The sequence below is a fragment of the Notothenia rossii genome (assembly GCF_949606895.1).
Source record: "Notothenia rossii genome assembly, chromosome: 6".
NCBI lineage: Eukaryota > Metazoa > Chordata > Actinopteri > Perciformes > Nototheniidae > Notothenia > Notothenia rossii.
In genome coordinates, this window is record NC_136909.1 from 37,210,879 (window position 1) to 37,236,278 (window position 25,400).

The 25,400-nt window shown below is 39.7% G+C and overlaps 1 protein-coding gene across 2 annotated transcripts in view; it reads left to right on the top strand.

Annotated features, from left to right (window-relative positions):
* The window catches only part of znf608 (zinc finger protein 608), a 100,152-nt gene that overhangs the window by 52,165 nt on the left and 22,587 nt on the right, over window positions 1–25,400 (top strand). The window contains exon 2 of one of the 2 annotated variants that reach the window (XM_079688549.1): window positions 22,643–22,678. The exons of the other annotated variant lie outside the window; for it this stretch is intronic. The gene's annotated coding sequence lies outside the window, so the exon portion shown is untranslated. The remainder of the gene's footprint in view (window positions 1–22,642; window positions 22,679–25,400) is intronic. 2 annotated transcript variants of the gene reach the window in all.

Sequence of the window (25,400 nt, forward strand, 5' to 3'; positions counted from 1 at the left end):
GTTTGGCCATGAGTCTTATGTGGTGAAGGATGCATAAACAACAGCAAAAATGTAAATCATTCTAGTTCTACAACATTTGCAATAAATGTTTGCTTGGTCCACGTCAGATTTTTTAAATCCAATAAACGTCCAAACAATGGACAAATCTATTTCCATCTCCAGTCTAATTTTCTTCAGTGTCCATCTTTACATTCAGCTTTACATGTTATTATTATACTTCTACTACGCTTGCACTGTGCCCCGGCATGCCCCCAGCGCCCTTCGCCACTTTTTCTACGGTATTGCGGTATATGAAGAATTCATATCATACATGGTATAAAGTTCACGGTTTTCGGTATCAAACGGTATACCGCCCAGCACTAACTTCCCAGCTAGAAATATTTGGTTCTAAAAACATTGTGAGAATGTTACAGTCATTGTTCTTGGAAGGTTTTCAGCGGAAATTTTTTGTTTGGTTCCCAGAACGTTCTTCTGAAAGGTAGGATAACGTTCTCTAAAAACATTCTTAAAATGTTTGGTGATAACATTGTTAGAACATTATGCCCTCCTATTCTTAAAACGTTTTCAGAGGGAAGTTTTTATTTTGGTTCCCAGAATGTTCTTCTGAAAGGTAGGATAACGTCCTCTAAAAACATTCTTAAAATGTTTTTGAAAACATTGTTAGAACATTATTCCCTACTATTCTTAAAACGTTTTCAGCAGAAGCTTTTATTTTGGTTCCCAGAATGTTCTTCTGAAAGGTAGGATAACGTTCTCTAAAAACATTCTTAAAATGTTTTTGATAACATTGTTAGAACATTATGCCCTACTGTTCTAAAAACGTTTTCGCCAGAAGCTTTTATTTTGGTTCCCAGAATGTTCTTCTGAAAGGTAGGATAACGTTCTCTAAAAACATTCTTAAAATGTTTTTGATAACATTGTTAGAACATTATGCCCTACTATTCTTAAAACGTTTTCAGCAGAAGCTTTTATTTTGGTTCCCAGAATGTTCTTCTGAAAGGTAGGATAACGTTCTCTAAAAACATTCTTAAAATGTTTTTGATAACATTGTTAGAACATTATGCCCTACTGTTCTAAAAACGTTTTCGCCAGAAGCTTTTATTTTGGTTCCCAGAATGTTCTTCTGAAAGGTAGGATAATGTTCTCTAAAAACATTCTTAAAATGTTTTTGATAACATTGTTAGAACATTATGCCCTACTGTTCTTAAAACATTGTCAGCTGCAAGTTAGATTTTTTATGTTGCCAGAATGTTATTATTTTTATGTTAAAGAAATTATGTTCTATGGTAACAATTTGCAAAAATATGTTTACATTATTTGAACATAAAGACATAATATTCCTGTAATTGTTCAACTCAAAATTCCTGGGTAAGTGGACTAACCACTGTTGTCATTAGAATGATTATGATAGTTTACTTAACTATTGGAATTTGAATATTAACAACTGGTGAAAGTAACATTTGTTTATTAGAAAAGGGGAGCTGGGAGTGGAGGTTGGTTATGGCGGCAGTGGGAAACAGTTGTTCCAGGGTGGGTAGAGAGGCCTGGCTGGTCTTGGGAGTGTGGAAGGCCTTGGATTCCTCCTGGGAGAGACACAAAAATCAGTGTGAGGCAAAAGCAGGCAAAGTTGTCAAAGAATATGCTGGTAAAAAGCTAGAGCGGCACGCAACAAACCGTTCACGGCAACAATCCGGCAGGGAATGAGTGCAGGCTGCAGGCTTTCATAGTGTGGCTGACGAGCAGGTTACAGGTGTGGTTGATTGGAGATTGCTCCCAGCCATGTAGAGCAGACCAGCAGGCAGAGAGAGAGACACACAGTAGAAAGAAACACATACAAACACTAACAGGGGTTCTATTTCGTCCCTACTGACCGCCACAGGCGGTACTTTAAGCACTGGATATGTCCATCGCGCGCATGCGCAGCTCGAGTACCAATAACAACAAAGTCACCTGTGACCCACGTGACACCGGCTATATCAGCCGGTGTCGTCAGAGGATCTGTTCCTTTCATCTTCTCGCTGCGCGAGAGTACCGTAGCCTCCAGCGTTCAGGTTTGAACGTTTGATCTGAGGGATTTCTCTGCAAGCAGCTGGCCGCGTGCAGCTTCGCGACTGACTGGGTCGGAGCTAGGGGTCGTTAACGCGTCCTCCAGGAGCTGTGGTCGGCTGTGCGCTGTGCAGAGCCTCGACAGACAGGTTTGTGTCAGCTTGTTGCTGGTGATGGCTGTGTCCCCGCACCCTCTCCCAGACAAGTTGTCCTGATTGCTGTCTTATTTTTTGTTTGGCTTAGACTTTCTGGTGACGACAGTGTTCCCGCTTCCTCTCCCATAAAGTTGCCCTTATGCTCTTTTGAAAGTTCTGCTTGTGGCGTTGTGCCCGAGCTATCATTAGCATCCCGGCTTTGGCTGCGTCCCTCATTCATTCAATTTAGTATGGAAAGCCCAGAGTGTCATATTTTAAACCCGTTTTTCGTTTAGATGCAGAGAGTAAGGTAAGTACTTTCTATTTCATAGAAGCTAATTATCTGGTCTTAACATTTGTGTTCTGACTTGGTTGCTTGATTGTTAGCAGCAGCCGCTTGGCTAACACCTTGCTGTTAAGCTTAATTATTTAACTCAGCCGGTGAGGGCAGTGCTCCCGCTCCCGGTAACATAGGGTTTGATTGCAGTTGCGCTATATCGTTGTATTACTGCTCCTAGTAATAGACTCCTAGCGCTAGGATGATATGCAGAGAACATCTTCACTGCGGGTGCTGTGTGCTCTGCATGTGCGGTTACTACTGTAACCATGGCCTACGGCTCTATGCGGGCTGTTCTCTTTCTTATAAGCCAATTATCTGGTCTTAACATTGTGCTCTGACTTGGTTGCTTGAGTGTTAGCAGCAGCTGCTTGGCTAACACCTTGCATGTACTGTTAAGCTTCATTATTTAACTCAGCCGGTGAGGGCAGTGCTCTCGCTCCCGTTCCCGGTAAACGCATGGTGTGGTTGCAGTAGCGCTATATCGTTGTATTTACTGCTCCTAGTACTAGACTCCAAGCACTAGGACGATATGCAGAGAACAATCTTCACTGTGTTTTCTGTGTGCTCTGCATGTGTGGCCATTAAAGAGGATTTCATACGAGCCAGGGGAGCTGTTTGGGTCAGCTGCCCTGGAGGCACTGGAGTGTGCTGCCCAAGCTAGGCAGACCAGGCAGCAGCTCTTGGGTCTTCGCAGACCTGTGCCCACTCCCAGCAGGCCCAGGGGCCGCTCTAGCAGCCGCACTCAAGCGCCGCACTCAGCCGCCGCACTCAGCCGCCGGATTACAGGGGTAGTCTGCAGAGGTCTTAGCGGCCCACTCAACCGCCTCCCAATGACTTTCGTGCTCCAGGTCGCCCGCCTTCCAGGCGGCCTCGTGCCCCAGAGCCTTACCGGCGCCCCCCAAGGGGCTCCAGGGGCCGGGGGGCTGGGCCCTGAAATCCCGGGGGCGGTCGTCGGCTGCTTTCCCAGCAGCAGCTCAGTTACTGGGCGGTCTGTACTTCCGGCCCTTGGGTGGTTTTTACCTTAACCCAGGGGTACGGACCACAGCTCCGGCCCCTAGCCTTCGGCTGGGTCTAATTTGACAGTCGTCAGCGATCCGGCAGGGGTCCTAGCTCTGGCCTAAGAGTTGTCCGTCCTTCTGTCCAAGGACGCAATCGAGCCAGTAAGACCCTCTGCTTAGCCCAGGGGGTTCTACTCAGCGTACTTTCTCGTGAGCAAGAAAGTCGGCGGATTTTGCCCGATCTTGGACCTCAGAGGAATCAACAGATTCCTGAAGGTGCTGCCATTCTATATGCTGACCACAGCACATGCACAGGTGGAGTGGTTCTCAACCGTGGACTTGAGGGATGCCTACTTCCACATGGGTCGGGCAAGATGGTGCCTTATATTCAGTTCCTCCGGCCTCGTTGCGCCCCATGCAGGTGTGGCTGAACAGCCTTCACTTGGACGCCAAGTGGCACAGGCACACGGAAGTCAGGGTGTCGCAGCATTGCCTCCACTCTCTGTCACGCTGGAGGGGCAGGTCCTATCTCCTGATGGGCGTGCCCATGGGCGCCATCCCATCCCGCCAGGAGACCATCACCATAGGTGCATGTCTCTCAGGGTGGGGTGCAGTGCGGCAGGGCAGGACCGTTCAGGGTCAGCGGTCTGCCCAGGAGGGTTCGCGCCAGGTCAACGTGCTAGAGCTTCGGGCTGTGCAGCTTGCACTCACGCACTTTCTACCCCGACTGGGGGGCAAGAATGTGCATGTTCCTTGGGGACAGCATGTACGTTGTTGCTTAGACAACAGTCCCTTCTAGATAGTGGACGTTCTCACTCCACTCTGAATTTATGTGGCTGTTATTTCTGGTCGACGGCGCCACGGCGGGGTGCCACAGGTCGGTGTCCCTCTTTATGAGAGGGGCTTTACGGCAGCGTCCCCCTAGCACCCCGAGGGCTCCGGCTTGGGACCTGCCCCTGCTGCCGGATGCCTTATAATCTCCTCCCTTCGAGCCCCTGGCCCAGGTGGGGCTTAGGTGGCTGCCTACGAAGGCAGCATTTCTGCTTGCCATAGCTAAAGGGAAGTGAGTCGGGAAGTTGCATGTCCTCTCCATAAACGATACATGCCCGAGGTGGGACTCTCAGGTGTTGCACTTTGGGCAAATGTGGCATTCCTGCCCGGGGTCCTTCCACAAACCCAATTCAATCAGCCTGCCCAGCTGGCACGCTTTGACATTCAGGAGTACGGCACGTCAAAGTTGCTGTGCCCTGGGGGTGCCCAAAGGGCGTATACAGATGTAGCACTTAATTTCAGACTCCAGCTTTTTTCAGGTTTTAACCAGGAGATGGCGCTTCATTCACAAATACAGAAAGACAAGTTTCATGGACTTTCAGTTGTGTTTTGAAGAGCATTTGAACACATCAATATTTTAGATCAACTAAAATATATCTAATCTTGTAATTCAATAATATATAGTCTTTATATATTAAATAATCCTAATAATAATGTAAATGTTTACATTACACTTCTTTATTTGTTATGCTCATACGTTTACCTTTACAATCGTTTGCTTTAATATGCAGTATATTTGTTGTATATTTTTGTGTTTGCTTCCTCCTGCTCCCTTTCGGACACATACTTTATGATTTATTATTATTATTAATATGAAGATATTATTAAGATAAGATAATATGTTACTTTATAGATTGAACATTTTAGTTTAGAATGTGCTGTCCCACGGTAATTCAGAAGGCTCACAGGTCATATTCCGACCATTATTTAAAACAATAGGTGCTTTCACACCGTCTACAGTTTGATTTGTATAGAGGGAGCTCTGTGGCCAGTGTTCGAATTACCCATTTGCTTTCGGGGGAGCCCTATTATTCAGTGCACATCCTGCTACTAAATATATCACATGCACGCTCTGTTGACTGGCGCAGCAGCAGTTGAGTAAAGTTGCAACAATATTGGCAGATTCAGATTTCACGGATCAATAACTCATGAACAAAACGTTATTCAGACACAAATGACGTCTCCTAAGTACCGTGGTAAGGTTGACAACGAACTACATTTTTATCAAAAAAAGCCAATACGTGCTGTCCTCAAAACTGGAAACATTACATTGGTCTCTATCCGCAGCCGGAGAAGAAATGAGTGCTCAGGGACCGTCTGCAAAGTGCAACTCCGAAAAAAGAGATTACTAGAATATTCAATCACTATTATACAGCTTATTACTACCAAACTCACCACACACATCAATAGTCTGTTGGTCAGACTACAGCAGAGAGTTTGGAAGAATGTGCTTTTGAATAATTTTGGTGAATATTTCTAATGTAAAATCTTAAATAAATATGGCATCATGTTCAATAACGTTACTATTATACAGTATATTTATACCAAACTCACTACACACATCAATAGTCTCCTGGTGGTCAGACTACAGCAGAGAGTTTGGAAGAATATGGTTTTGAATAATTTTGGTGAATATTTATAATGTAAAATCATGGCATCATTTTCAATAACCGTCTATACCTCCTGGATCATCCTAGACGGCACACAAGAGCAGATGGCCAGGCAAGAGCTAAAAAAGGTGAGTGAAACTGATTATTCAAAGTATTTGCATCCCTTTAGTACTGTAGGCTTGAGAAAGGAGACTGAACTGTGTCTACAGGCAACTTCCAGCGTTATTATAATCATGCAGTTTTTGGAGACATTTCTGTTGTTTTTAACCAATACATTTAGAATATGAGCTTCCCTTTTTTTCTTGTTCCTGTTGAGAAAAATAACACACATTTGATCTATATATATAGCCATTGGATTTGTCAATATAAGAAATCAAAACCAAACCATATTCTTCCAAACTCTCTGCTGTAGTCTGACCACCAGAAGACTATTGATGTGTGTAGTGAGTTAGGTAGAAATATACTGTATAATAGTAACGTTATTGAAGATGATGCCATATTTATTGAAGATAATACACTATAAATATTCCCCAACATTACTCAAAAGCACATTCTTCCAAACTCTCTGCTGTAGTATGAGCATCAGGAGACTATTGATGAGTGTAGTGAGTTTGGTAGTAATACTGTATAATAGTGAAGTGATTGAATATTATTGTATTATCTTTTTTCGGTGTTGCACTTTGCAGACGGTCCCTGAGCACTCGTTTCTTCTCCGGAGGCGGAAAGAGACCAATTTAATGTGTCCAGCTCGGAGGACGGCGCATATTGCCTTTTTTTTTAATCAACATGTGATTGTAGTTGTCAACCTTACCACGGTACTTAGGAGACGTCATTTGTGTCTGAATAACGTTTTGTTCATCAGTTATTGATCCGTGAAATCCGAATCTGCCAATATCGTTCTAACTTTACTCAACTCGCAGCAGCGCGGATTCGATCAATTGCTATAAAATCACTCTGCTACTACTACAGACGGTGTCATTGCGCCGGCGGCTGTGGCCGTTGTTGAAGCATCTTCAGGCTCCGCATCGGCAGGCCTCTCCCTCGGTGTGGAGCTGTCAAGGTCGACCCTAACGCCGCTTACAGCCGGCAAACTAAAAGTTGTTCTCCGTTCACGTTGTCATTTTTAGACTCCTTCGCTTCTTTGCTTGTGAATCCAAAAGCTGTGACGCTTGGCTGTTTTCGTTTTGCCATATTTTTTATTACAAAGCTAGAGTTAACAAAATATCAATATGAACATTTCAAATACCGCGCCGGCATCACCGCCGTAACCATAGCAACGTAAGTAAAAATGCAGCGCCGCCACGTACAGATGGCAACACCCAGACATATTCACAAATATAAAACAAATATTCAGAAACTGTAATGAACAATAACTATTATTTATTTCAAGAACTGTTATTTACAGAAACTCAACATTTCTAATCTGTGTGACACAAATATGCACGATTGTTTTGGGCTCCCCCTATTTATCTCAAAGTCAGCCTTCAAGGGAGCTCCCTCCTCCTTGGGGGAGCCAAGCTCCCCCTGGCTCCCCCCCATTTCGAACAGTGTCTGTGGCTGAATGGCCAGCGATTAGGTGCGGCGCATTTATCATAGGTGTCCAGAGCTAACTGCCTGCTGTCAGATTTCATTTAAAAAACAGATCTGATTTTAAGACTATGTCTGCGCTCATAAAGAATGATAAGAATAAGAATAATGCGTATTGAACTGGTTTAATTAATTAGTGAGTTTATTTAACACTAAAACCTCCAATCGGGTCAATTTGTGTGACGTGTGTTGTGTGTGTGCAATGTAACTTTTTTTCAATAAAATATTAAAGTCTCCCAGTCCGTGACTTTTCCTGAAAGTGTGTTATGTAGCACCCTATGTTGTTAAAAATTGCATTCTAATAGCAGAATTTGACGGGTTTAGGTAGGCCTATACAAAAACCTCTGGCGGTTCTAGTGTTAAGGTAATTAGGTACAGTAGAAGCCCTTTTTTATCAGTAACGAATTTAGCAGTTGAACATAAAAGTCAACTAACTGAGGGTCACTTGTAATGACAGTGTTGTGTCTAACTGTAAGCTTGTCACTCAGAGTAACCGACAGTTAATTTAGCTGCTGGAGAAGAAAGATCAGGGGGGGAGGCGGGAGAGAGCTGCCGTTTCATTCAGACTGTTTAAAAAACGGTAACAACGGACTATTTTTCTTAGCGGATGCATGTCAATTTAAATCAATACATACAACTATTTTTTAAATCAATACAAACATTTTCTAAATCCATAAAAGCATTTAAATTAATATTGGGAGTCATGTCGTTACTTTGTTGAGAATGTGGCCATGTAATAAGCGGGATAATTTGCAGGGACTTGTTCCTTATGGGGAAAATAACACCCGTCATGTGTGTGTAGTGGTGTGTGTGGTTAAAACACTTTCATGAAGTGAAGGAGGTTTTCCTTCTATAAAACAGCTGTGGGCAGCAGTGAGTGTCACGGACATGAATTCATAGATCAAGACAGACTGGTGCACACACTCCCCTGTCCTGCCAGGCGACACGCCCGTTCTAAGCCGTGTCCCTCACTCCTCACATCCCAAGCATCCCCAAAAAGTGTATTATGTTGTTACATCTCAGATGTTATGTTTCAGTTGTGCTCTGTCTATGTTCAGGAATGCAAACTTGTCACCTTTCGGCAAAATTCGCCATTTTGAATCCAAAATAGGTCGTTTGTGTGATTCATGTAGATCTGCAATAAAAATATTTTTGGGGTATGGGGGGGTCTGGGACCCGGAGTAATCTGCGGCCGTGAGCTGTTATGTGCCATCATGACACGCATGGTGTTCTTTTTTTATATATTATAATGAAGTGCGAGCTGTGTGCTCGAGTCTTCCTGCCTGTCGGCTCTGCTCATGGATGTATAATAAGGCTCTGCTGCTCCGAGATGATGGTCTAGCTTCAGCAGCTACATTACCTACGGGTGCGTTCGTTAATATTAACTGCGCGTCCGGAGTCACTGTGGCACAGACTGTGCCGCTGGTGAACAGCTGTTGGAACGGGCCGTTCAGGTGTTCAGGGCAGAGCTCCCTGTCGGAGCGGCAGAGCGGGATGTGAACTGAAAAGTTTTTCTGTGGCAATATTATTTAAGTAATCGTTGAGCTAGCTAGCTAGCATACATTGTCACTATCTGCTAACGTTAGCTTTAGCCTTCTATTTCTAATAGTTTTTTTCATAGGCTATAAACAGAGGTGGTATAAGTATATATATATTGTACTTGAGTAAAAGTAGAAGTATTCAGATCTTGTACTAGAGTAAAAGTAGAAGTACTCAGATATTGTACTTGAGTAAAAGTAGAAGCACTCAGGTCTTGTACTTGAGTAAAAGTAGAAGCACTCAGATCTTTTACTTGAGTAAAAGTAGAAGCACACAGATCTTGTACTAGAGTAAAAGTAGAATACTCAGGTCTTGTACTTGAGTAAAAGTAGAAGTAATCAGATCTTGTACTTGAGTAAAAGTAGAAGTACTCAGGTCTTGTACTTGAGTAAAAGTAATAGTCCCAGAGTGTAGGAATACTCTGTTACAGTAAAAGTCCTGCATTCAAAATGTTCCTCAAGTAAAAGTAGAAAAGTATTATCATCAAAATATAGTTAAAGTAGCGACAGTAAAAGTAGTCATTGTGCAGATTGGTCCATTTCAGAATAATAGATATGATATGTTTTATAATGATTGATCATGAAAGTGTTCTCAAAGCTGGTAAAGGTGCAGCTAGTTTGAATGACTTTGTATACTAAAGGGTAGCTTGTGGATTTACTCCAGGTGGAACTAAAGTCTGATTTAACACTTGATTATATTTCACATCATTCATCCACATCTGTAAAGTAACTAAAGGTATTAAATACATGTAGGGGAGTAAAAGTACACCATGTACCTCTGAACTGTAGTGGAGTAGAAGAACAAAGTAGCAAAACATTTAAATACTTAAATAAACTACAAGTATCTCAAAATTGTGCCCAAGTATAGTACTTGTTGAGTTTATGAACTTAGTTACTTTACACCATGTGGCTATAAAGATAGAAAGACTTAAGCCTTGCACAGAGGCATGAAAATACATTTTCAAAATGCTCAACAGTGCTGCCAAAATTATAAACTGACTGCTACACAATTTAAAATAAATGCTTTTATATATTTCTATGAGATGTGACTCTTTGGTGTTTCTGTTATTATTAACACTGCTGCTTTAGTTGTTCTTACTGCTAAAATCCTCTGTTATTCCTCATGTTAAAGCCGATATTCCGCGGGGTGGGGGAGCCGGGGGCTCGGATCCTTGTCACCTTTTTCATACCTGATGAGTTTGCATCCCTGTATGTTAAAAAGCCTCAGTCACCTTAATTCATGTAATAAAAACATCTCAGGTCAGTAACACTCAAAGCTAAATGTGCAATACCATGTTCAGCTATGTTACTATTTATAATGTTATTGTTGTTACATCAGAAGATGTACATATTGGAATGATTTCTTAACTTACAGTAGGCTATTTTTTACAATGTGTGTTGGAAGGATTTATTAAATTACTATGAATATTATCATTGTCGAAGACTTTTAGAGAAGGGTGAACTATAAGCCTGAATTACATAACATTTTGTACCTAAAAACATAAAAGCCACAATAAATAAATCACAATTATTGTAGTTATTTTTACCTCCCGTATTGCTTTCAACCCACCAGCTTTTATGGTGTTGTTACGTCACTAACTGTAAGCTTGTCACATACAGTCTATGGTCACTCAGAGTAACCTACAGTTAATTTAGCTGCTGGAGAAGAAAGATCGGGGGGGGGAGGGGGGAGAGAGAGCTGTGGTTGATGGGCCATTAGTTGTGTAAATACACAGCTGAGAGCTGCCGTTTCATTCAGACTGTTTAAAAAACGGTAATAACAGACTATTTTTCTTAGCGGATGCATGTCAATTTAAATCAATACATACAACTATTTTTTTAATTAATAAAAACATTTTCTAAATCCATAAAAGCATTTCAATTAATATTGGGAGTCATATCGTTACTTTGTTGAGAATGTGGCCGTGTAATAAGCGGGATAATTTGCAGCGACTTGTTCCTTATGGGGAAAATAACACCCTTCATCCAGATGAGGATCCCTCCGCTACGCTTTGGGATCCTGATCGATCGACGAGGCTCTATTAAAATATACATATTTTTGGTGAATTACTGAGTTTCGGCACGTTAATAACGTTTTAATGAAGTTGAATACAGTATATTCATGTGTCAGTGATTTCATGTCAATTCGGCGAACATAAACATAAATGATCGTGGTGAAGATGATGATTAAATTAGGATTAAAAATCGAGAGCCGGGCTGCATTTCCTCCCGTTCGTTTTTTTCGACTAAACAACATTATTTTGTTAAATAACAACATGGTGATGTTTTGTAAATGATTACATGTCTCTTATTTAGCACAGAGTATGATATCCGTGACATATGGATCTTAACAAAGTTCCGCTGTACATCCAGCGTACTGTATCTGACTTTATTTCACATGAGCTCCAGTGTGGAACCCCACTGCACCCCCTGGTGGATCGATGATCCATTGCAGCTGGCTTCATTATAATTACATTTATCTATCACGGGGGCGGTCTCAAGTCAAGCTGGAGGTTTTCCCTTGAGCGAGGGCAGATCACGTACCAATCACGGCCCTCGCGTTTCAAACTGTCAGAAGTGAATCGCTACATCTGTATCAAGGCTACTGCCTGTATACGGCAGTAGGAGCAACTCCTGATTTTGCCCTGGCGGCACTAAAGGAGGTTATGCCCTCTAACCGGTGGCTGCCCCACTGGGTTGTCAATACCATCTCACAGGCTTATGGGGCCAGTGGCCGCCCCCTGCCATCGGGCTGAGATGCCAATCTACAAGGAGCATCTCAACATCTTGGGCTGGCCTAAGGGTGGTGCCCCTGGAGACCATCTGCGCCACGGCGTCGTGGGCGTCTTTTGGCACATTCTCCATTTGTCATCAGGTCAATGTCGCCATTCCCCATTCTTTGGGCGTGGTCCTTTTGCCGAGCTCCGCTGCTTCCAGTGGTGAGCAAGGGCTAGAATTCTTCATGACATCATTGGTATAAGTCATCCAGTGCTTAAAGCACAGCCTCTGGCGGTCAGTAGGGACGAAATAGAACAATAGTTACGGCTGTAACTACGGTTCTATGAGTCCCGGATGACCGCCAGAGTTTCCTGTCACTCAGAATTCTTATGTGCGCGCGAGAAGATTCTGGGAACAGATCCTCTGACGACACCGGCTGATATAGCCGGTGTCACGTGGGTCACAGGTGACTTTGTTGTTATTGGTACTCGAGCTGCGCATGCGCGCGATGGACATATCCAATGCTTAAAGTACCGCCTGGTGGTCATCCGGGACTCATAGAACCGTAGTTACAGCCGTAACTATCGTTTCAGGGACGGGCAGTGATAGTCGGTCCGTTCATCTATATGTCTGTCTTTGGTTTTTCTAAGTGTTATTCGATCCATATGACAATAGAGATACGTATGTACATAAACAACAACAACACTTGGGGTATAATGTTCGAACAATGTTATCACCAAACATTTTAAGAATGTTTTTAGAGAACGTTATCCTACCTTTCAGAATTACATTCTAGGAACCAAAATAAAACTTCTCGATGAAACCATTTCTAGAACAATGAATGGTAACATTCTCAAAATGTTTTTAAAACCAACAATGTCTAGCTAGGAACACAGACATGCCTATGCGAACAATATCATGAATTACGTGCTTGTTTTTTTCTAAAAAGGAAAATGTGGTGACATCAGATTTCTTTTCAACATCCTTTTCAAACAAATGCAACAACTTTGTTTTTTAAAGCGCACTACAAATAAATCTGACGTTGACCATGACCCTGTTAATATTTCGCATCACAGGAACATTTTATAAAAAAATAATAACCTCCTGAAAACATTATCCAAATGTTGCTTTCAAAATGTTCTTCTTTGGTTATCTTGTAACATTGAGGGAATGTTCTATAAAATAACATCTTTAATGTGTTACCCCAACAACGTCCAAAACACATCCTCAGAATGTTGGAGGCAAAACATTCAACCTTTGTTGACTTACCACATTAAAGGAACATTTTATAAAACAGTTTGTCATCTCAGGCCTCATTAACATCCTGAAAATCTTTTCAGGATGTTGCTTGGAGAATGTTCTTTATTTGTTATCATGTAACATTGAGGGAACGTTTTATATAGAACATCTTTAATGTGTTACCCAACAACGTCCAAAACACGTCCTTAGAATGTTGCAGGCAAAATGTTCCACCTTTGTTAACATATCACATGAAAGGCCTCAATAACATCCTCAAAACATCCTCTGAATGTTGCAGTTAAAACGTTATGTCTTAGTTAACCTTAAACCTTATAGGAACATTATTTGAAATAATAAACATCCTAAAAAGGTTCTTTGAACATCAGATTAAAACGTTTCTTTAAAACCTTATTAGAACCTATAGGTAACGTTAGCCAAAGTTGTGAGAACTTCCCCCGCTAGCTGGGATGTATTTATTATAAACGTCCTTAACATCTATCACTGTGTATATCACCATTCAAACTTATTTTAAAAGTTGAACAAACCCCACACAGCTCTGTGAAATGTTGACTTTATTTAATCATTTCAGTAATAACTAACGTTCATATTTCTCTTTTTGATTATAATACTGATGAACGTTCAAAACAAAGCACTTTGGCAACTTACCACATACGTTTTAAAATGCTTAATAAGCACCGTAAGTTTCATGATATCATTTCTCCGTCATAATCGGTTGTTTCCGTGAATGGCCGACTGTTGTGTGATGGCAAATGCTGCGGCTGCAAGGCTCTGTGGGGCAGCATATTCTCCTCTCCTTTCTGTAAGGGAGGTTCAGTGGTTCCTAAGCTAAAGGAGGTTATAAAGGAAGTTTGAAACCTCCTTTCCTATCATGTAGAGAATTTGAACGGCACTTATTATTAAGATGTATGCGCTCATACATCTTAAGAAAGTTATCACCAAAAATGTCCAGAATGTTTTTAAAGAACGTTATCCTACCTTCCAGAAGAACATTCTGGGAACCAAAATAAAACGCCCCGCTGAAAACGTTTTAAGAACAGTAGGGCATAATGTTCTAATAATGTTATCAAAAACATCTTAAGAAGCTTATCAAAAACATCTTAAGAAGGTTATCACCAAACATTTCAAGAATGTTTTTAAAGAACGTTATCCTACCTTTCAGAAGAACATTCTGGGAACCAAACTAAAACTTCCCGCTGAAAACGTTTTAAGAATAGTAGGGCATAATGCTCTAACAATGTTATCAACCACATCTTAAGAAGGTTATCAAAAACATCTTAAGAAGGTCATCAAAAACATTTCAAGAAGGTTATTACCAAGCATTTCAAGAATGTTTTTAAAGAACGCTATCCTACCTTCCAGAAGAACATTCTGGGAACCAAAATAAAACGCCCCGCTGAAAACGTTTTAAGAACAGTAGGGCATAATGTTCTAATAATGTTATCAAAAACATCTTAAGAATCTTATCAAAAACATCTTAAGAAGGTTATCACCAAACATTTCAAGAATGTTTTTAAAGAAAGTTATCCTACCTTTCAGAAGAAAATTCTGGGAACCAAAATAAAACGTCCCGCTGAAAACATTCCTAGAACAACGAATGGTAACAAATATTTCTAGCTGGGAACTCACACATGCCACTGCAAACATGCAATATCTGCTTACAGCTTATCATGAATTACGTGCTTGTTTGTTTTTTCAAAAGGAATATATGGTGATATCAGATTTTTTTTCTAAAACATTCTTTTCAAACAAATGCAACAAGTTTGTTTTTTAAAGCGCTCTAGAAATAAATCTGACGTTGACCATGACTGTGTTAATATTTGCCATAACAGCAACGTTTTATAAAAAAAGAATAACATCCTGAAAACATTTTCAGAATGTTTCTTGGAGAATATTCTTCAATTGTTATCATGTAACATTGAGGGAACGTTTTATAAAGAACATCTTTAATGTGTTACCCAACAACGCCCAAAACACATCCTTAGAATGTTGCAGGCAAAACGTTCCACCTTTGTTAACGTATCACATTAAAGCAGGGGTGGGGAACCTCCGGCCTCCGGGCCGTATGCGGCCCGCGAGACAATTTGGTATGGCCCTCGAGGTAATTTCTAAACACACGCAAAAAAGAAAAAAATGGAAGAAATCTAGACCGTAAAAAAATTAAACAAGCGAGTGCCTTTTTTTCCTGGCCAAGGTCAGGGTCCTTGAACACAACACGAGCCTAACGTGTCATCACGTGGTATATGTCTCGACTGACAGGGGTGCAGTTCTGACAGAGAGCACCGTAACACCACTCAGGCACTTCAGAAATTGCAGTTCCAATAAGGAGCCGTACACATGCCGCATTTTCTGCGTGGCTGTGTCTTTAGTTGAAAGCCCAGTGGTGATCTGTTCATCTGTCATACTGATCATACAGTCAATAACTTTGTTGTTATTAGCATCTGGTTAGCTAGCTATGCTAACGAATATAAGAAGCTTTTTCTACAACCAGTGAGGTAAAGGCACATCTTTATATGATAATTACAATCTTAAAAAACAAGAGAATAAAGTAAACAGGTATAAAATACTATATGATGGTAAAAAAAAGTAGTTATTAATAAAGAAGAATACAGTTTGAAAGAAGAGTGATTTGTAAAATATCCATAAAAAATAAATAAATCTGCTTCCAGTTCTGTTTCATATGGGTGTTGAGAGATGTATCTATAGATCTCTTAATGTTGCTCTCAAAGCGCACCAGATTGATGCTTTTAACTTCAACTTAAAAAAAATATCTTCCCGGGGGAACGTGGCCCCCGGACCCCCCTAGAGGAAGTTAGGTCCCCCCCCCCCCCGCTTAAATCATGTCCACATGGATAGGAAACTAAATACATTTGCACACATCTTGTGTCCATATCTTTCTGTTTTGGTGGTCATGCCACAACCGTGCACGTGCATGCATGCATGAGTCATGGTAAAATATCTGGATTAAGAGGTTGCTTTTTCTTTGCACAGAATGAAATTAATGGGCAGTGATTTTATTTATTTTTAAGCAGAGTTCAATAATTTGTACGGCCCTCTGAGGATATTGTAAAAATTGAAATGGCCCTTGAGAGGAAAAAGGTTCCCCACCCCTGCATTAAAGGAACATTTTATAAAACACTTTCTGTCACCTCAGTCCTCAATAACATCCTGAAAAATTATTCTGAATGTTTCTTGGAGAATGTTCTTCATTTGTTATCATGTAACATTGAGGGAACATTTTATACAACCTTTTCTCTCATCTCAGTCCTCAATAACATCCTGAAAACAATTTCAGAATGTTGCTTTGAAAATGTTCTTCATTTGTTATCATTTAACATTGAGGGAACGTTTTATAAAGAACATCTTTAATGTGATACCCAATAACGTCCAAAACACATCCTTAGAATGTTGCAGGCAAAACGTTCAACCTTTGTTAACATATCACATTAAAGGAACGTTTTATAAAAAAACTTTCTGTCATCTCAGACCTTAATAACATCCTCAAAACATCCTCTGAATGTTGCAGTTAAAACGTTATGTCTTAGTTAACCTTAAACCTTATAGGAACATTATTTGAACAAATAAACATCCTAAAAAGGTTATTTGAACATCAGATTAAAACGTTTCTTTAAAACCTTGTTAGAACCAATAGGTAACGTTAGCCAAAGTTGTGAGAACGTCCCCCGCTAGCTGGGTTACACCACACTAGCAATGAGTGTTTGAAAAAACCCTGAAATACGTCAAAGCATCAGGGTGCAATGCTGTCCTATTTCCCAAGTCCACATGTATTGAATTACAGGAAAGGTAAGGAGCAAAGCAGGTTCAGTAAAATGGATGGTCTAAAGTGAAATGCTTTCAACGGTACAAGAGTTTCCAAGTTTCTGGTGAAGATTTAGAAATGATATGTCAAAAGAGTTATCATTGGAGATTTTTTTACAGATGGATTCTAATGCTCATCAGGTTTAGTAGAGTAATGCTTTTTGTCCTTTCATATTAAGAGGTGAGTCAGTAGGTCCGTTACCATTCCTGTCTTTGTGTGTGCTTTGGAATACACAAAAAGTGAGTGGAAAAGCCATACATCTTTACATTTTGCAAAAAAGTTTAACGCTTTGCTGAGGGAGAGGTGCAATGGAATCATATTTAACTGATATATAAAGAATAAGAAGATATAAGAAGGTGTAAAGAGGGCCAACTGGCGCTCCTTCAATTAATGTATGTCCATTATGCTTTATTCTTCTAAAAAAAAGATCCAGCTGAACAAATGGCGCCAAATACTGCTCACCTCGAACAACTCCTAGAAATTGCCTAACAACAGTAGTTGACGGAAAGAAACATTCATTTACGTTTTCTCAAAAGTTGGGTTTAAAAATCAGTGATGCAAATTAGTCGCTTTTCGGCGCCTCCTGCTTTTTTAACGCTGCTTTGGGTGACTTGTGTAATTTGTGGAGAACCGAAGTGTTTTCGTTTGGGGGGGGGGGGGGGGGGTCCGTCAGTCCGTCAGTCTGTCCGTTAGTCCTTCCGACTGACGGACAACTTCTCACTTCAAAAAAGAAGAAGAAATCTAGATCGCAAAATAATTAAACAAGTGAGTGCCTGTTTTTCCTGGCCAAGGACAGGTTCCTTGAACACATCACGAGCGTAACGTGTCTTCACCATGTTTGATTGATTGATTGAAAAGTTTATTAACAGCTTGTATATTGGGTACGGTACAGTAAAGCCGTACCCAACGGTTTGCCTCAACCACACAGCACTACTTCTTCTATTCTTCTTAATATAACCACTTGAGAAATTTGGATCCAAAAAGCTGGATATCTTAACAAAGTTTACCCCCTAAAAAGATGAATTCACCAAATGAAATTGGGTGTTAGAAAGAGTGTGGGTTTGAAAAACATATGCCACAATTACAGATGGATAGTTCTTATCTTTTTCCTTCAAGACACTTTCCAAAATTACCAAAGTGTGAACGATTTATTTTTAAACGTGTGTCGACTTCCTCATGAGAAAATATTTTGGCGTTGAGCTTTCCAAAAGTCCATCACAAGAAGAGCCAAAAACTCATCCAACACGACAAAATGATACCATGGGAGTACCGGGCGGGGGATAAGACGGCCTGATGATTCACCTGCCACTTTTTACGCAATTGCACTTTGATAGGCTGTTAACGAGGACGGCGCTCAGCACGGCGGCCTCTCTGCGGAGGTGTAATACCTGACTGCAGGCTGCTAATGAATAATTCCATCTCTCTGTGCCCATCTTGCACTGCCAACCGCAGGGCCTCTGAAGTGGAGCATTGAGTTTGGCGGGGAGGCGTTTGTATCCCAGCCTAGTATTAATTACCATGAGCTACTCCATCCGCCCAGGCAAAAAAAAAAAAAAAGGAGAAGCAACACAAACAAACATAGCATAGGGGAATATGCTCGTAAACAGACCAGAATGATGGAGAGAGGTGAAAAGGAAGGATAGAATAATACATCTCAGCTGCAGACTCCATTTCTCCGGGTCCCTAAAAAACAGACGGTGGATACGACTTCAATCCGTAAAGTGTAAACACTGAAATAAAATAAAATAAAATGTCCCTTGCAGACCTTGACAACCATAAAATACAAAAACAAGAAATGCAGATGCTTATAAATGAATTAATTGAAGCTTCAAGTAACCAGAGCACAAACGTCCTCCAAGGCTGCAAACAACAGAAAAAATAAATTGAAATAATGAACTGCTAAGCAATAAGTGGATCATCAAAAAGCGTGCTAAATATTCTCCCTCCAACCTGAGGATTTACAGGCTTTCTGTTTTTAACAAAGAAAACTACATATCTCTGGGTTTTACACTCTTGGTCACAAAATAAGACAAGAAGGCTTTTCCTCTACAATCAGAGGTGTTTTTAATTACCACTTACTTAATAATTGGTAGCATAAACACAAGTTTTGAAGTTGATTACTCAAAAGATTAAGTTGTTCCGATTAGTTTTACCACATGATTTAAAAGGAATTTTAAGTCGTAAGTACTTAATTACCATCATTCGGGATACAAGTTTTTAAGTTGATTACTCCAAAAATGAAGTTGTTCCAACTTGTTTTACCGTATTATTTAAAAGGAATTTTAAGTTGTATGTACTTAATTACCCTTATTCGGGATACAAGTTTTTAAGTTGATTACTCCAAAAATTAAGTTGTTCCAACTTGTTTTACCGTATGATTTAAAAGGAATTTTAAGTTGTATGTACTTAATTACCATCATTGTGAACACAAGTATTTAAGTTGACAAACATTTATAAATTAAGTTGCTCCAAATATATTGTATTCAATAGTTTTTTTTCTTAGCTTTTTCATGTTTTTGCCTTTAAAGAAATTAATTGATTCCACAACAAAGATATTGGCAATTTACTTTTTATTTTGAACTACAGTTGTTTATTTCAACACATGATGTTTCAATCAGGAGAGAATTAATTTAGTTTGAACATTTATTGACACATGCCATATGATAAGGTGCATGAACACCTGAAATCACAGCTGACTGCAGGAGAGAGGAGAACCATTTTATAGTTTGGCTGCAGCACGTTGATTGGCTGCTGGAGAATGAGGTGAAATGTAATAGGTTGTGATGAGCTGATTATATGCAGCTGTGGAGTGAATGTATATACACCCAGTCTTCCTGAAAGAACTTGTGCTGAGCTTCATTTAAATCTTGAAAAAAAAGATAAATAACACAAATTTAAATTGCCCCACAAATAAATAAACACATTAGCCATATTACCATGGGAAATGGGGACACAGCAAATAAATGCTGTCAACACAACGAAGTTAGAGGCCTTTGCATATTTTAAACCAGTGCCAAATATGTAAAATCTGTAAAGTTTTTGTAAAAATACAGAAACAAACTCTCAATGGTCACCAATCTGCAGATCACACACATTCATTTTACAAAAGATGTAACAAAGATATTTACACTGCCGATAGTCATTTTTTCAAACAGTATGAACACATTTAACGCAGAATGCTTGCTCATTCATTTGTTTCCCTCGACCACGATGGTTGCCATCGTATGGCCAGATCCTGGGGTGGACCGGTCACTGATGAAGGCGATATTCATGTCCTTTTGAAGCACATTAAATAATAGGTTAGCGCATAAGAGATAATGAATTAGGTAACTGCATACTTTTTAAACTGTCACACTTAGCGAATTCAGAGCCATTATTACCAGCTGCTAAAGCAACGCTGGTATTGTTTTCACCTATTGAGTCTGCATGTGTGTGTCATCATGCCAATGTGGTCCTGAAGACACACAGAGGTGCTTTTGAGTACTTTGCCTAGTGTTTAAATGCATTTGGACAGATTTTGTCAAAGTTTTAGTGTATCTTCTCATCTTTTTTGCAGGTTCCATACAATATTTTAACTGGTTAAGTGAAGAGCAGAAGCCACTTTTCACATTTGACACAATCCTTTTCCCATGCCATTGCTGTCAACACCTATCCATGTTGAACGTTGCTAAGATATTATTGATTGGGGTGTGGCCAAAAGTGCAATATGCTTCAAAATGTAACTAACAGAGAGCAGTGCTTTTGTCCTGTGTTTTTACACTGTGCCCATAGATTTTATTTTATTTCAAGATTTGTAATTACGTCGCTAAACTCCTTGAAAAGGTCCTCTTCCTTTTCTCCATGGTACACGACAAGGCAGCGGATGGCTATAGTTCTCTGCGTACAATCAATATTCAATCTTTTGAAAAAGGAAAAAAAAGATAAATGACCTAAATTAATATATTCTGAATGGGTGACTGCCAACAACTTGCATTTCAATGACAACTCTAAATAACGATCCTACCTCAAGAAGCATGTCCTTGATCTGCTTCGCGAGATTCATTTTTAATTAAAAGCGATATCACAATAGTAACCAAAGTATTTGTACTCTCACAGTAGCCTCTACTACTTTGTATCCTCTCACAGAACTATTCACAGTTCAAAGGCTGCTAATTTTGGTCAAACAGTAATTTGCCTATACAGTGCAACTACAAGGCTATCTACTGTATTTGAATGACAAAAGATGACACTCACCTTAAAATGTCCTTTGTATATTTCTATTTGTCTTAACTGTCGGAACTTGTCCAGGCATGTTAAGTGGGAGTGGACTTGAAATCCTTAACTCAAGGTGTAGAACAATGAAGTTATCAATCCAATTGCATTACTTGCTACAACTTGAATTTAGTTTTAAGTCAATTAACACAGAAATCAGAGTTCAAATTATACACAATATTAAGTTGATGTCATTACCAACATTATTACGTCAAAACAACTTATAAATTAATGTTTGCAACTTAAAATGTTTATCTAAATCAATTAACTCACATTTGTATCTTGCAACCATGCATTTAATTAAGTGGAGTTGAAAGGTTGCCTGAATTCGTTTTTAGAGTGTAGGTAGGTTTCTGCATCGTCGTGCACGCTCGGACAAATCCGTTACTCATCTTAGCTTCTCTACAGATGTCGCAGAACATTTTGCCATCTTCCCTCTTCAGCCACTTAAACTCTTTCTCCCACTGAACCCGGTACTCCCGCTTGAACTCCCTGCCACTTGCTTGCCCCTCTGCCGCTGGCTGAACGTTGTCAGTTTTAGTCTCACTGGCTTGTCCTTCATTCTCCACCGCATCAATCCCTCTTTTTTCACCTCGTTTATCCACAACATCACAATTACTGGGCTTATTAAAAAAGCTTTGGACGATCAGCTGCCGTGACATTTTGCGATTGCTAAAGCCGGTTAAACAACGAGGTAATCAACAAGGTCAAAAACAAGACTAGACAATAGCTACTTAATATACACACACTCGCCACCAACTGGACAGGGGTTTGAATGACTAAATAATAGTTACAGACTACAGTAGAGTACAGTAGATCGCCCTCAGTCTACCTGACCACTAAGGATGTAATATAATGTGGGCCGCTGGTGGACATGTTGGCGCTGTTCCGAGTTGTGTTCTAATCTGTCAAAATGACGGACTGCTTTCAGATTTTTCCGTCATTGTTAGAAAAAATCCGTCATTGACAGAAAATATTCAGTTAACGTGACCTCTGGGGCTGATGCTCCCGTTGATTGCAAACGCTCCGGAGGGTCGTATATTCACAAATAATCCTGTCTGGAAAATCCTAGAATAGTTTGGCCATTAAAATTATTTTTGATTTGATTTCTGGCGAGAAGTGTATATTGTACTTTTAGAATCCAGGTCCAGTGGATGTGTTAGGATCTATAGTTTGATAGATATTATGAAGATGATTTGAGGTCTCGCCAGAAAAACGTGTATATACTGCGTCTTTCCCTTATTCATTTCTATTGACGGCAGCGTCCATGTAAAGTTAGCGTCAACCCTCACAGGTTGAAAACAGTATTTTCGGTCTCGAAGTTTTCATAGTACAACCGGAAGTATTCCCCTCACTGTCAAATGATTACAGTGATATCTGCATTACTCATCCACTAAAACACATCAGTTTATCCTTGTTAATTACACAATATTGATTGGTTTAAATGGTGTACAATGCTTTTGTGTTTTTAACCTTCGATTCGGAGAAACAAATAGTTTTTTCGGTGTTTAGGATGGCCGAAGACAATACACGATCGATCATCTTAAGGTAAGATATACTTTATTGATCCCAAGTTGGGAAATGTTTTTGTTACAGCATTATGTACAACATGCAATTTAATGTTACTTAGTTTGTAATTATACCCCACTACAATTCAGAGGTTAACCTGGTATTTTTACTCCACTACATTTATTTTAGTTACTTTGCACATTCTGATTGATGATGTGAAATATAAATAACCTTTAAAGCAGACTTTAGTTACACGTGAGTAAAATTCAGGGAAGGTGATTGTCAAGTGCCAAAATAAACTATGCAATATATTGGACGTTGAGTACTTTGTCAGACTTCATATTTATCTATGGATACCCTAGAAGTTTTTTTCTTATTCAAAAGAAGACCTTGACTTAAAGTATTCTTTAATGTTTAAATAAGGCCTTATTAGTTTGTCTGTTTTGCACATGCTCCTGTTAATATCTTCGGACGTCCTGCACTAAACTGTTTTATTGTAGAGGTCACTACAGTTTCTTCTTGATATTTTCTATTCTATATTTCTATCATTGACCTTCTACTTTCCCCCTATTTTATATGTAGGCTACTATTACAGGGGTAGACATTAAGGGCCACCGTGCCGGTGGAATTGTATTATCACTGGCCCCACCATTGTAACCACTGGCCCGGAGCATTCGTCCAAAAAAAATCGACTAATTAATGAAGAAAATGAACACATTTGTTGCAATAGTAATTTATGCAATAACTACATTACTACTTGAATCATCAGTTCTTCCTCATTTTAATCAATTGTTCATATTTGGTTTATTAAAATAATGATATTGTGGTCATTGTTAAAAAATGTCTGCTATTATTATGAGTATTATTATTTGTATAATGCACTTTCTGCCTTCCTATCATTAGGAGTTAGAAATGTAATGGCTATGTAGTAGATTAGATTAGAACCTTCATTCTCCTAAACTGCTGGGACATTTCCCTAAAGCCAATACCTTTATATGTTCTACTCTTCACTTACTTGTCAGCATAGGTCGGCATTGATGTACAGAGCCGACAGAAGACCTTGTTTATATTGGCATCATATTGAGAGGTGCAGTGACACGTCATAAAACCAGGAAGTAAGCTGCTGGTTCCCTCCGCAGAAAGCAATGGGATTTCTCCACAGGGTTTTGGAAAATAGCTGGAAATAAGGTCTGTGGAAAACAAACCTGTTTGATAAATGCACGTTTTGTTCAGCCGGATAATCTCCACATGTCTACCCTACTTTTATAATTTTCGAATCATAAATCTAATCGATAGATTATAAAAGGGTTTTAGGACGCGTCACTGCACCACTAGAAGCCAACTCCATCGATCAAGCTGGCTGAAACTTTCTCTCCCTCTTCTTCTTATGCTCCCTGTCACTCTCCTTTAACTCCTCCGGTGACTTTCTTTTATTTGAAGATTGTTTTTTGCCCGGCGCTTGGCCGGTTACCGCTGGTATTAAAAACCTTTAAGCGAATGGTTAGGTGGCCGGGATAGTCTGTAGTGAAGAAGGAGCGCGCTCACGGGAGCCTGCTCGCGCTGCGCTCCGCAGCAAACAGCTGTTTGCTTTTCACCCAACAACGACAAGCGACTCACGAAACGCTATGTTGTAGCGTTAATAAACGAAACAATTTAACAAAATTGCTAGTCAAAATACCAATACCAGAGGAAACATTTTTTTTTTAAACAATATTTTTAGTGGCCCGAGCAGGCAAGTGGAAAGTACGTTATGCTGGCCCGGGGTGTCTAAATAGTGCTTCCGGGCCAGCGGGCCATTTATAATGTTGAGCTCTGTCTTAATATTTAAATGTTTTCATCAAATATAACATATTCAACAAAAAAATGCAATAACGTGATTTAACCACTAGGCGGTGCGGGTTAAAAAACTGTCAAGTTTACAGTGTTGATGACACAATAAATTATACTTTCCAGTATAAGTTTCCAGTTTAGTTTATGACGAATTTATTTTGTTTTCCACACATTTATTGTTTTGATATTTGTAACACCAAACATGACCCAGTGGTCTAGTTAATAAAACATAATAATATCAAACATAATATTACTATTAACTTTATTGTGAAATTAAAACAGAACGGTAAAGAAAAATACAGTTTCAGTCTCTCGATTTGAAGCGTATGCATTGTACCATGAACCTGTATAGACCTGTAACAGTCAACTGGTGAGGAGTTGGAAAGGTAGTTTCTGAAGATGTTACAAATAACACACACCATACAATGCCATAATAACTTTTTATTATTAGTGTAGGACACTTATGTATGTATAACATCTGAAGATGTGTAGTTTTATTCATGTTTTGTCATAATTTTACAGGATATTGCTATATTATTTCACATATCACACGGTCGGTCGGTCAGTCGGTAGGCATTACACAAGACTTTAAGAAAGAAAAACATACAATCAGGTACAAATATCATATTAATAAACATTAGCAGCAAGTAAGGGGAGTAAGAATAAAAATGAAAATTAACAAAAGCAGCAAGTATAAATGTACAATAGAAACGACATACATCAATACAGTCCCTCTGGGCTACATAATATACAGAAATATACTACAGACACGTAAGGGCATTGGATTAAGTATACATGAAATTGTGCAAACGTAGTTGTTCTGGGTTATGGACATACTGACGTGTTCATGAAAAATAGATGAATTATAAGAAAGTAAACTCCTTTGTTTACTTCCCACAATATAATGACATCACATGTAACACTTGTGCTT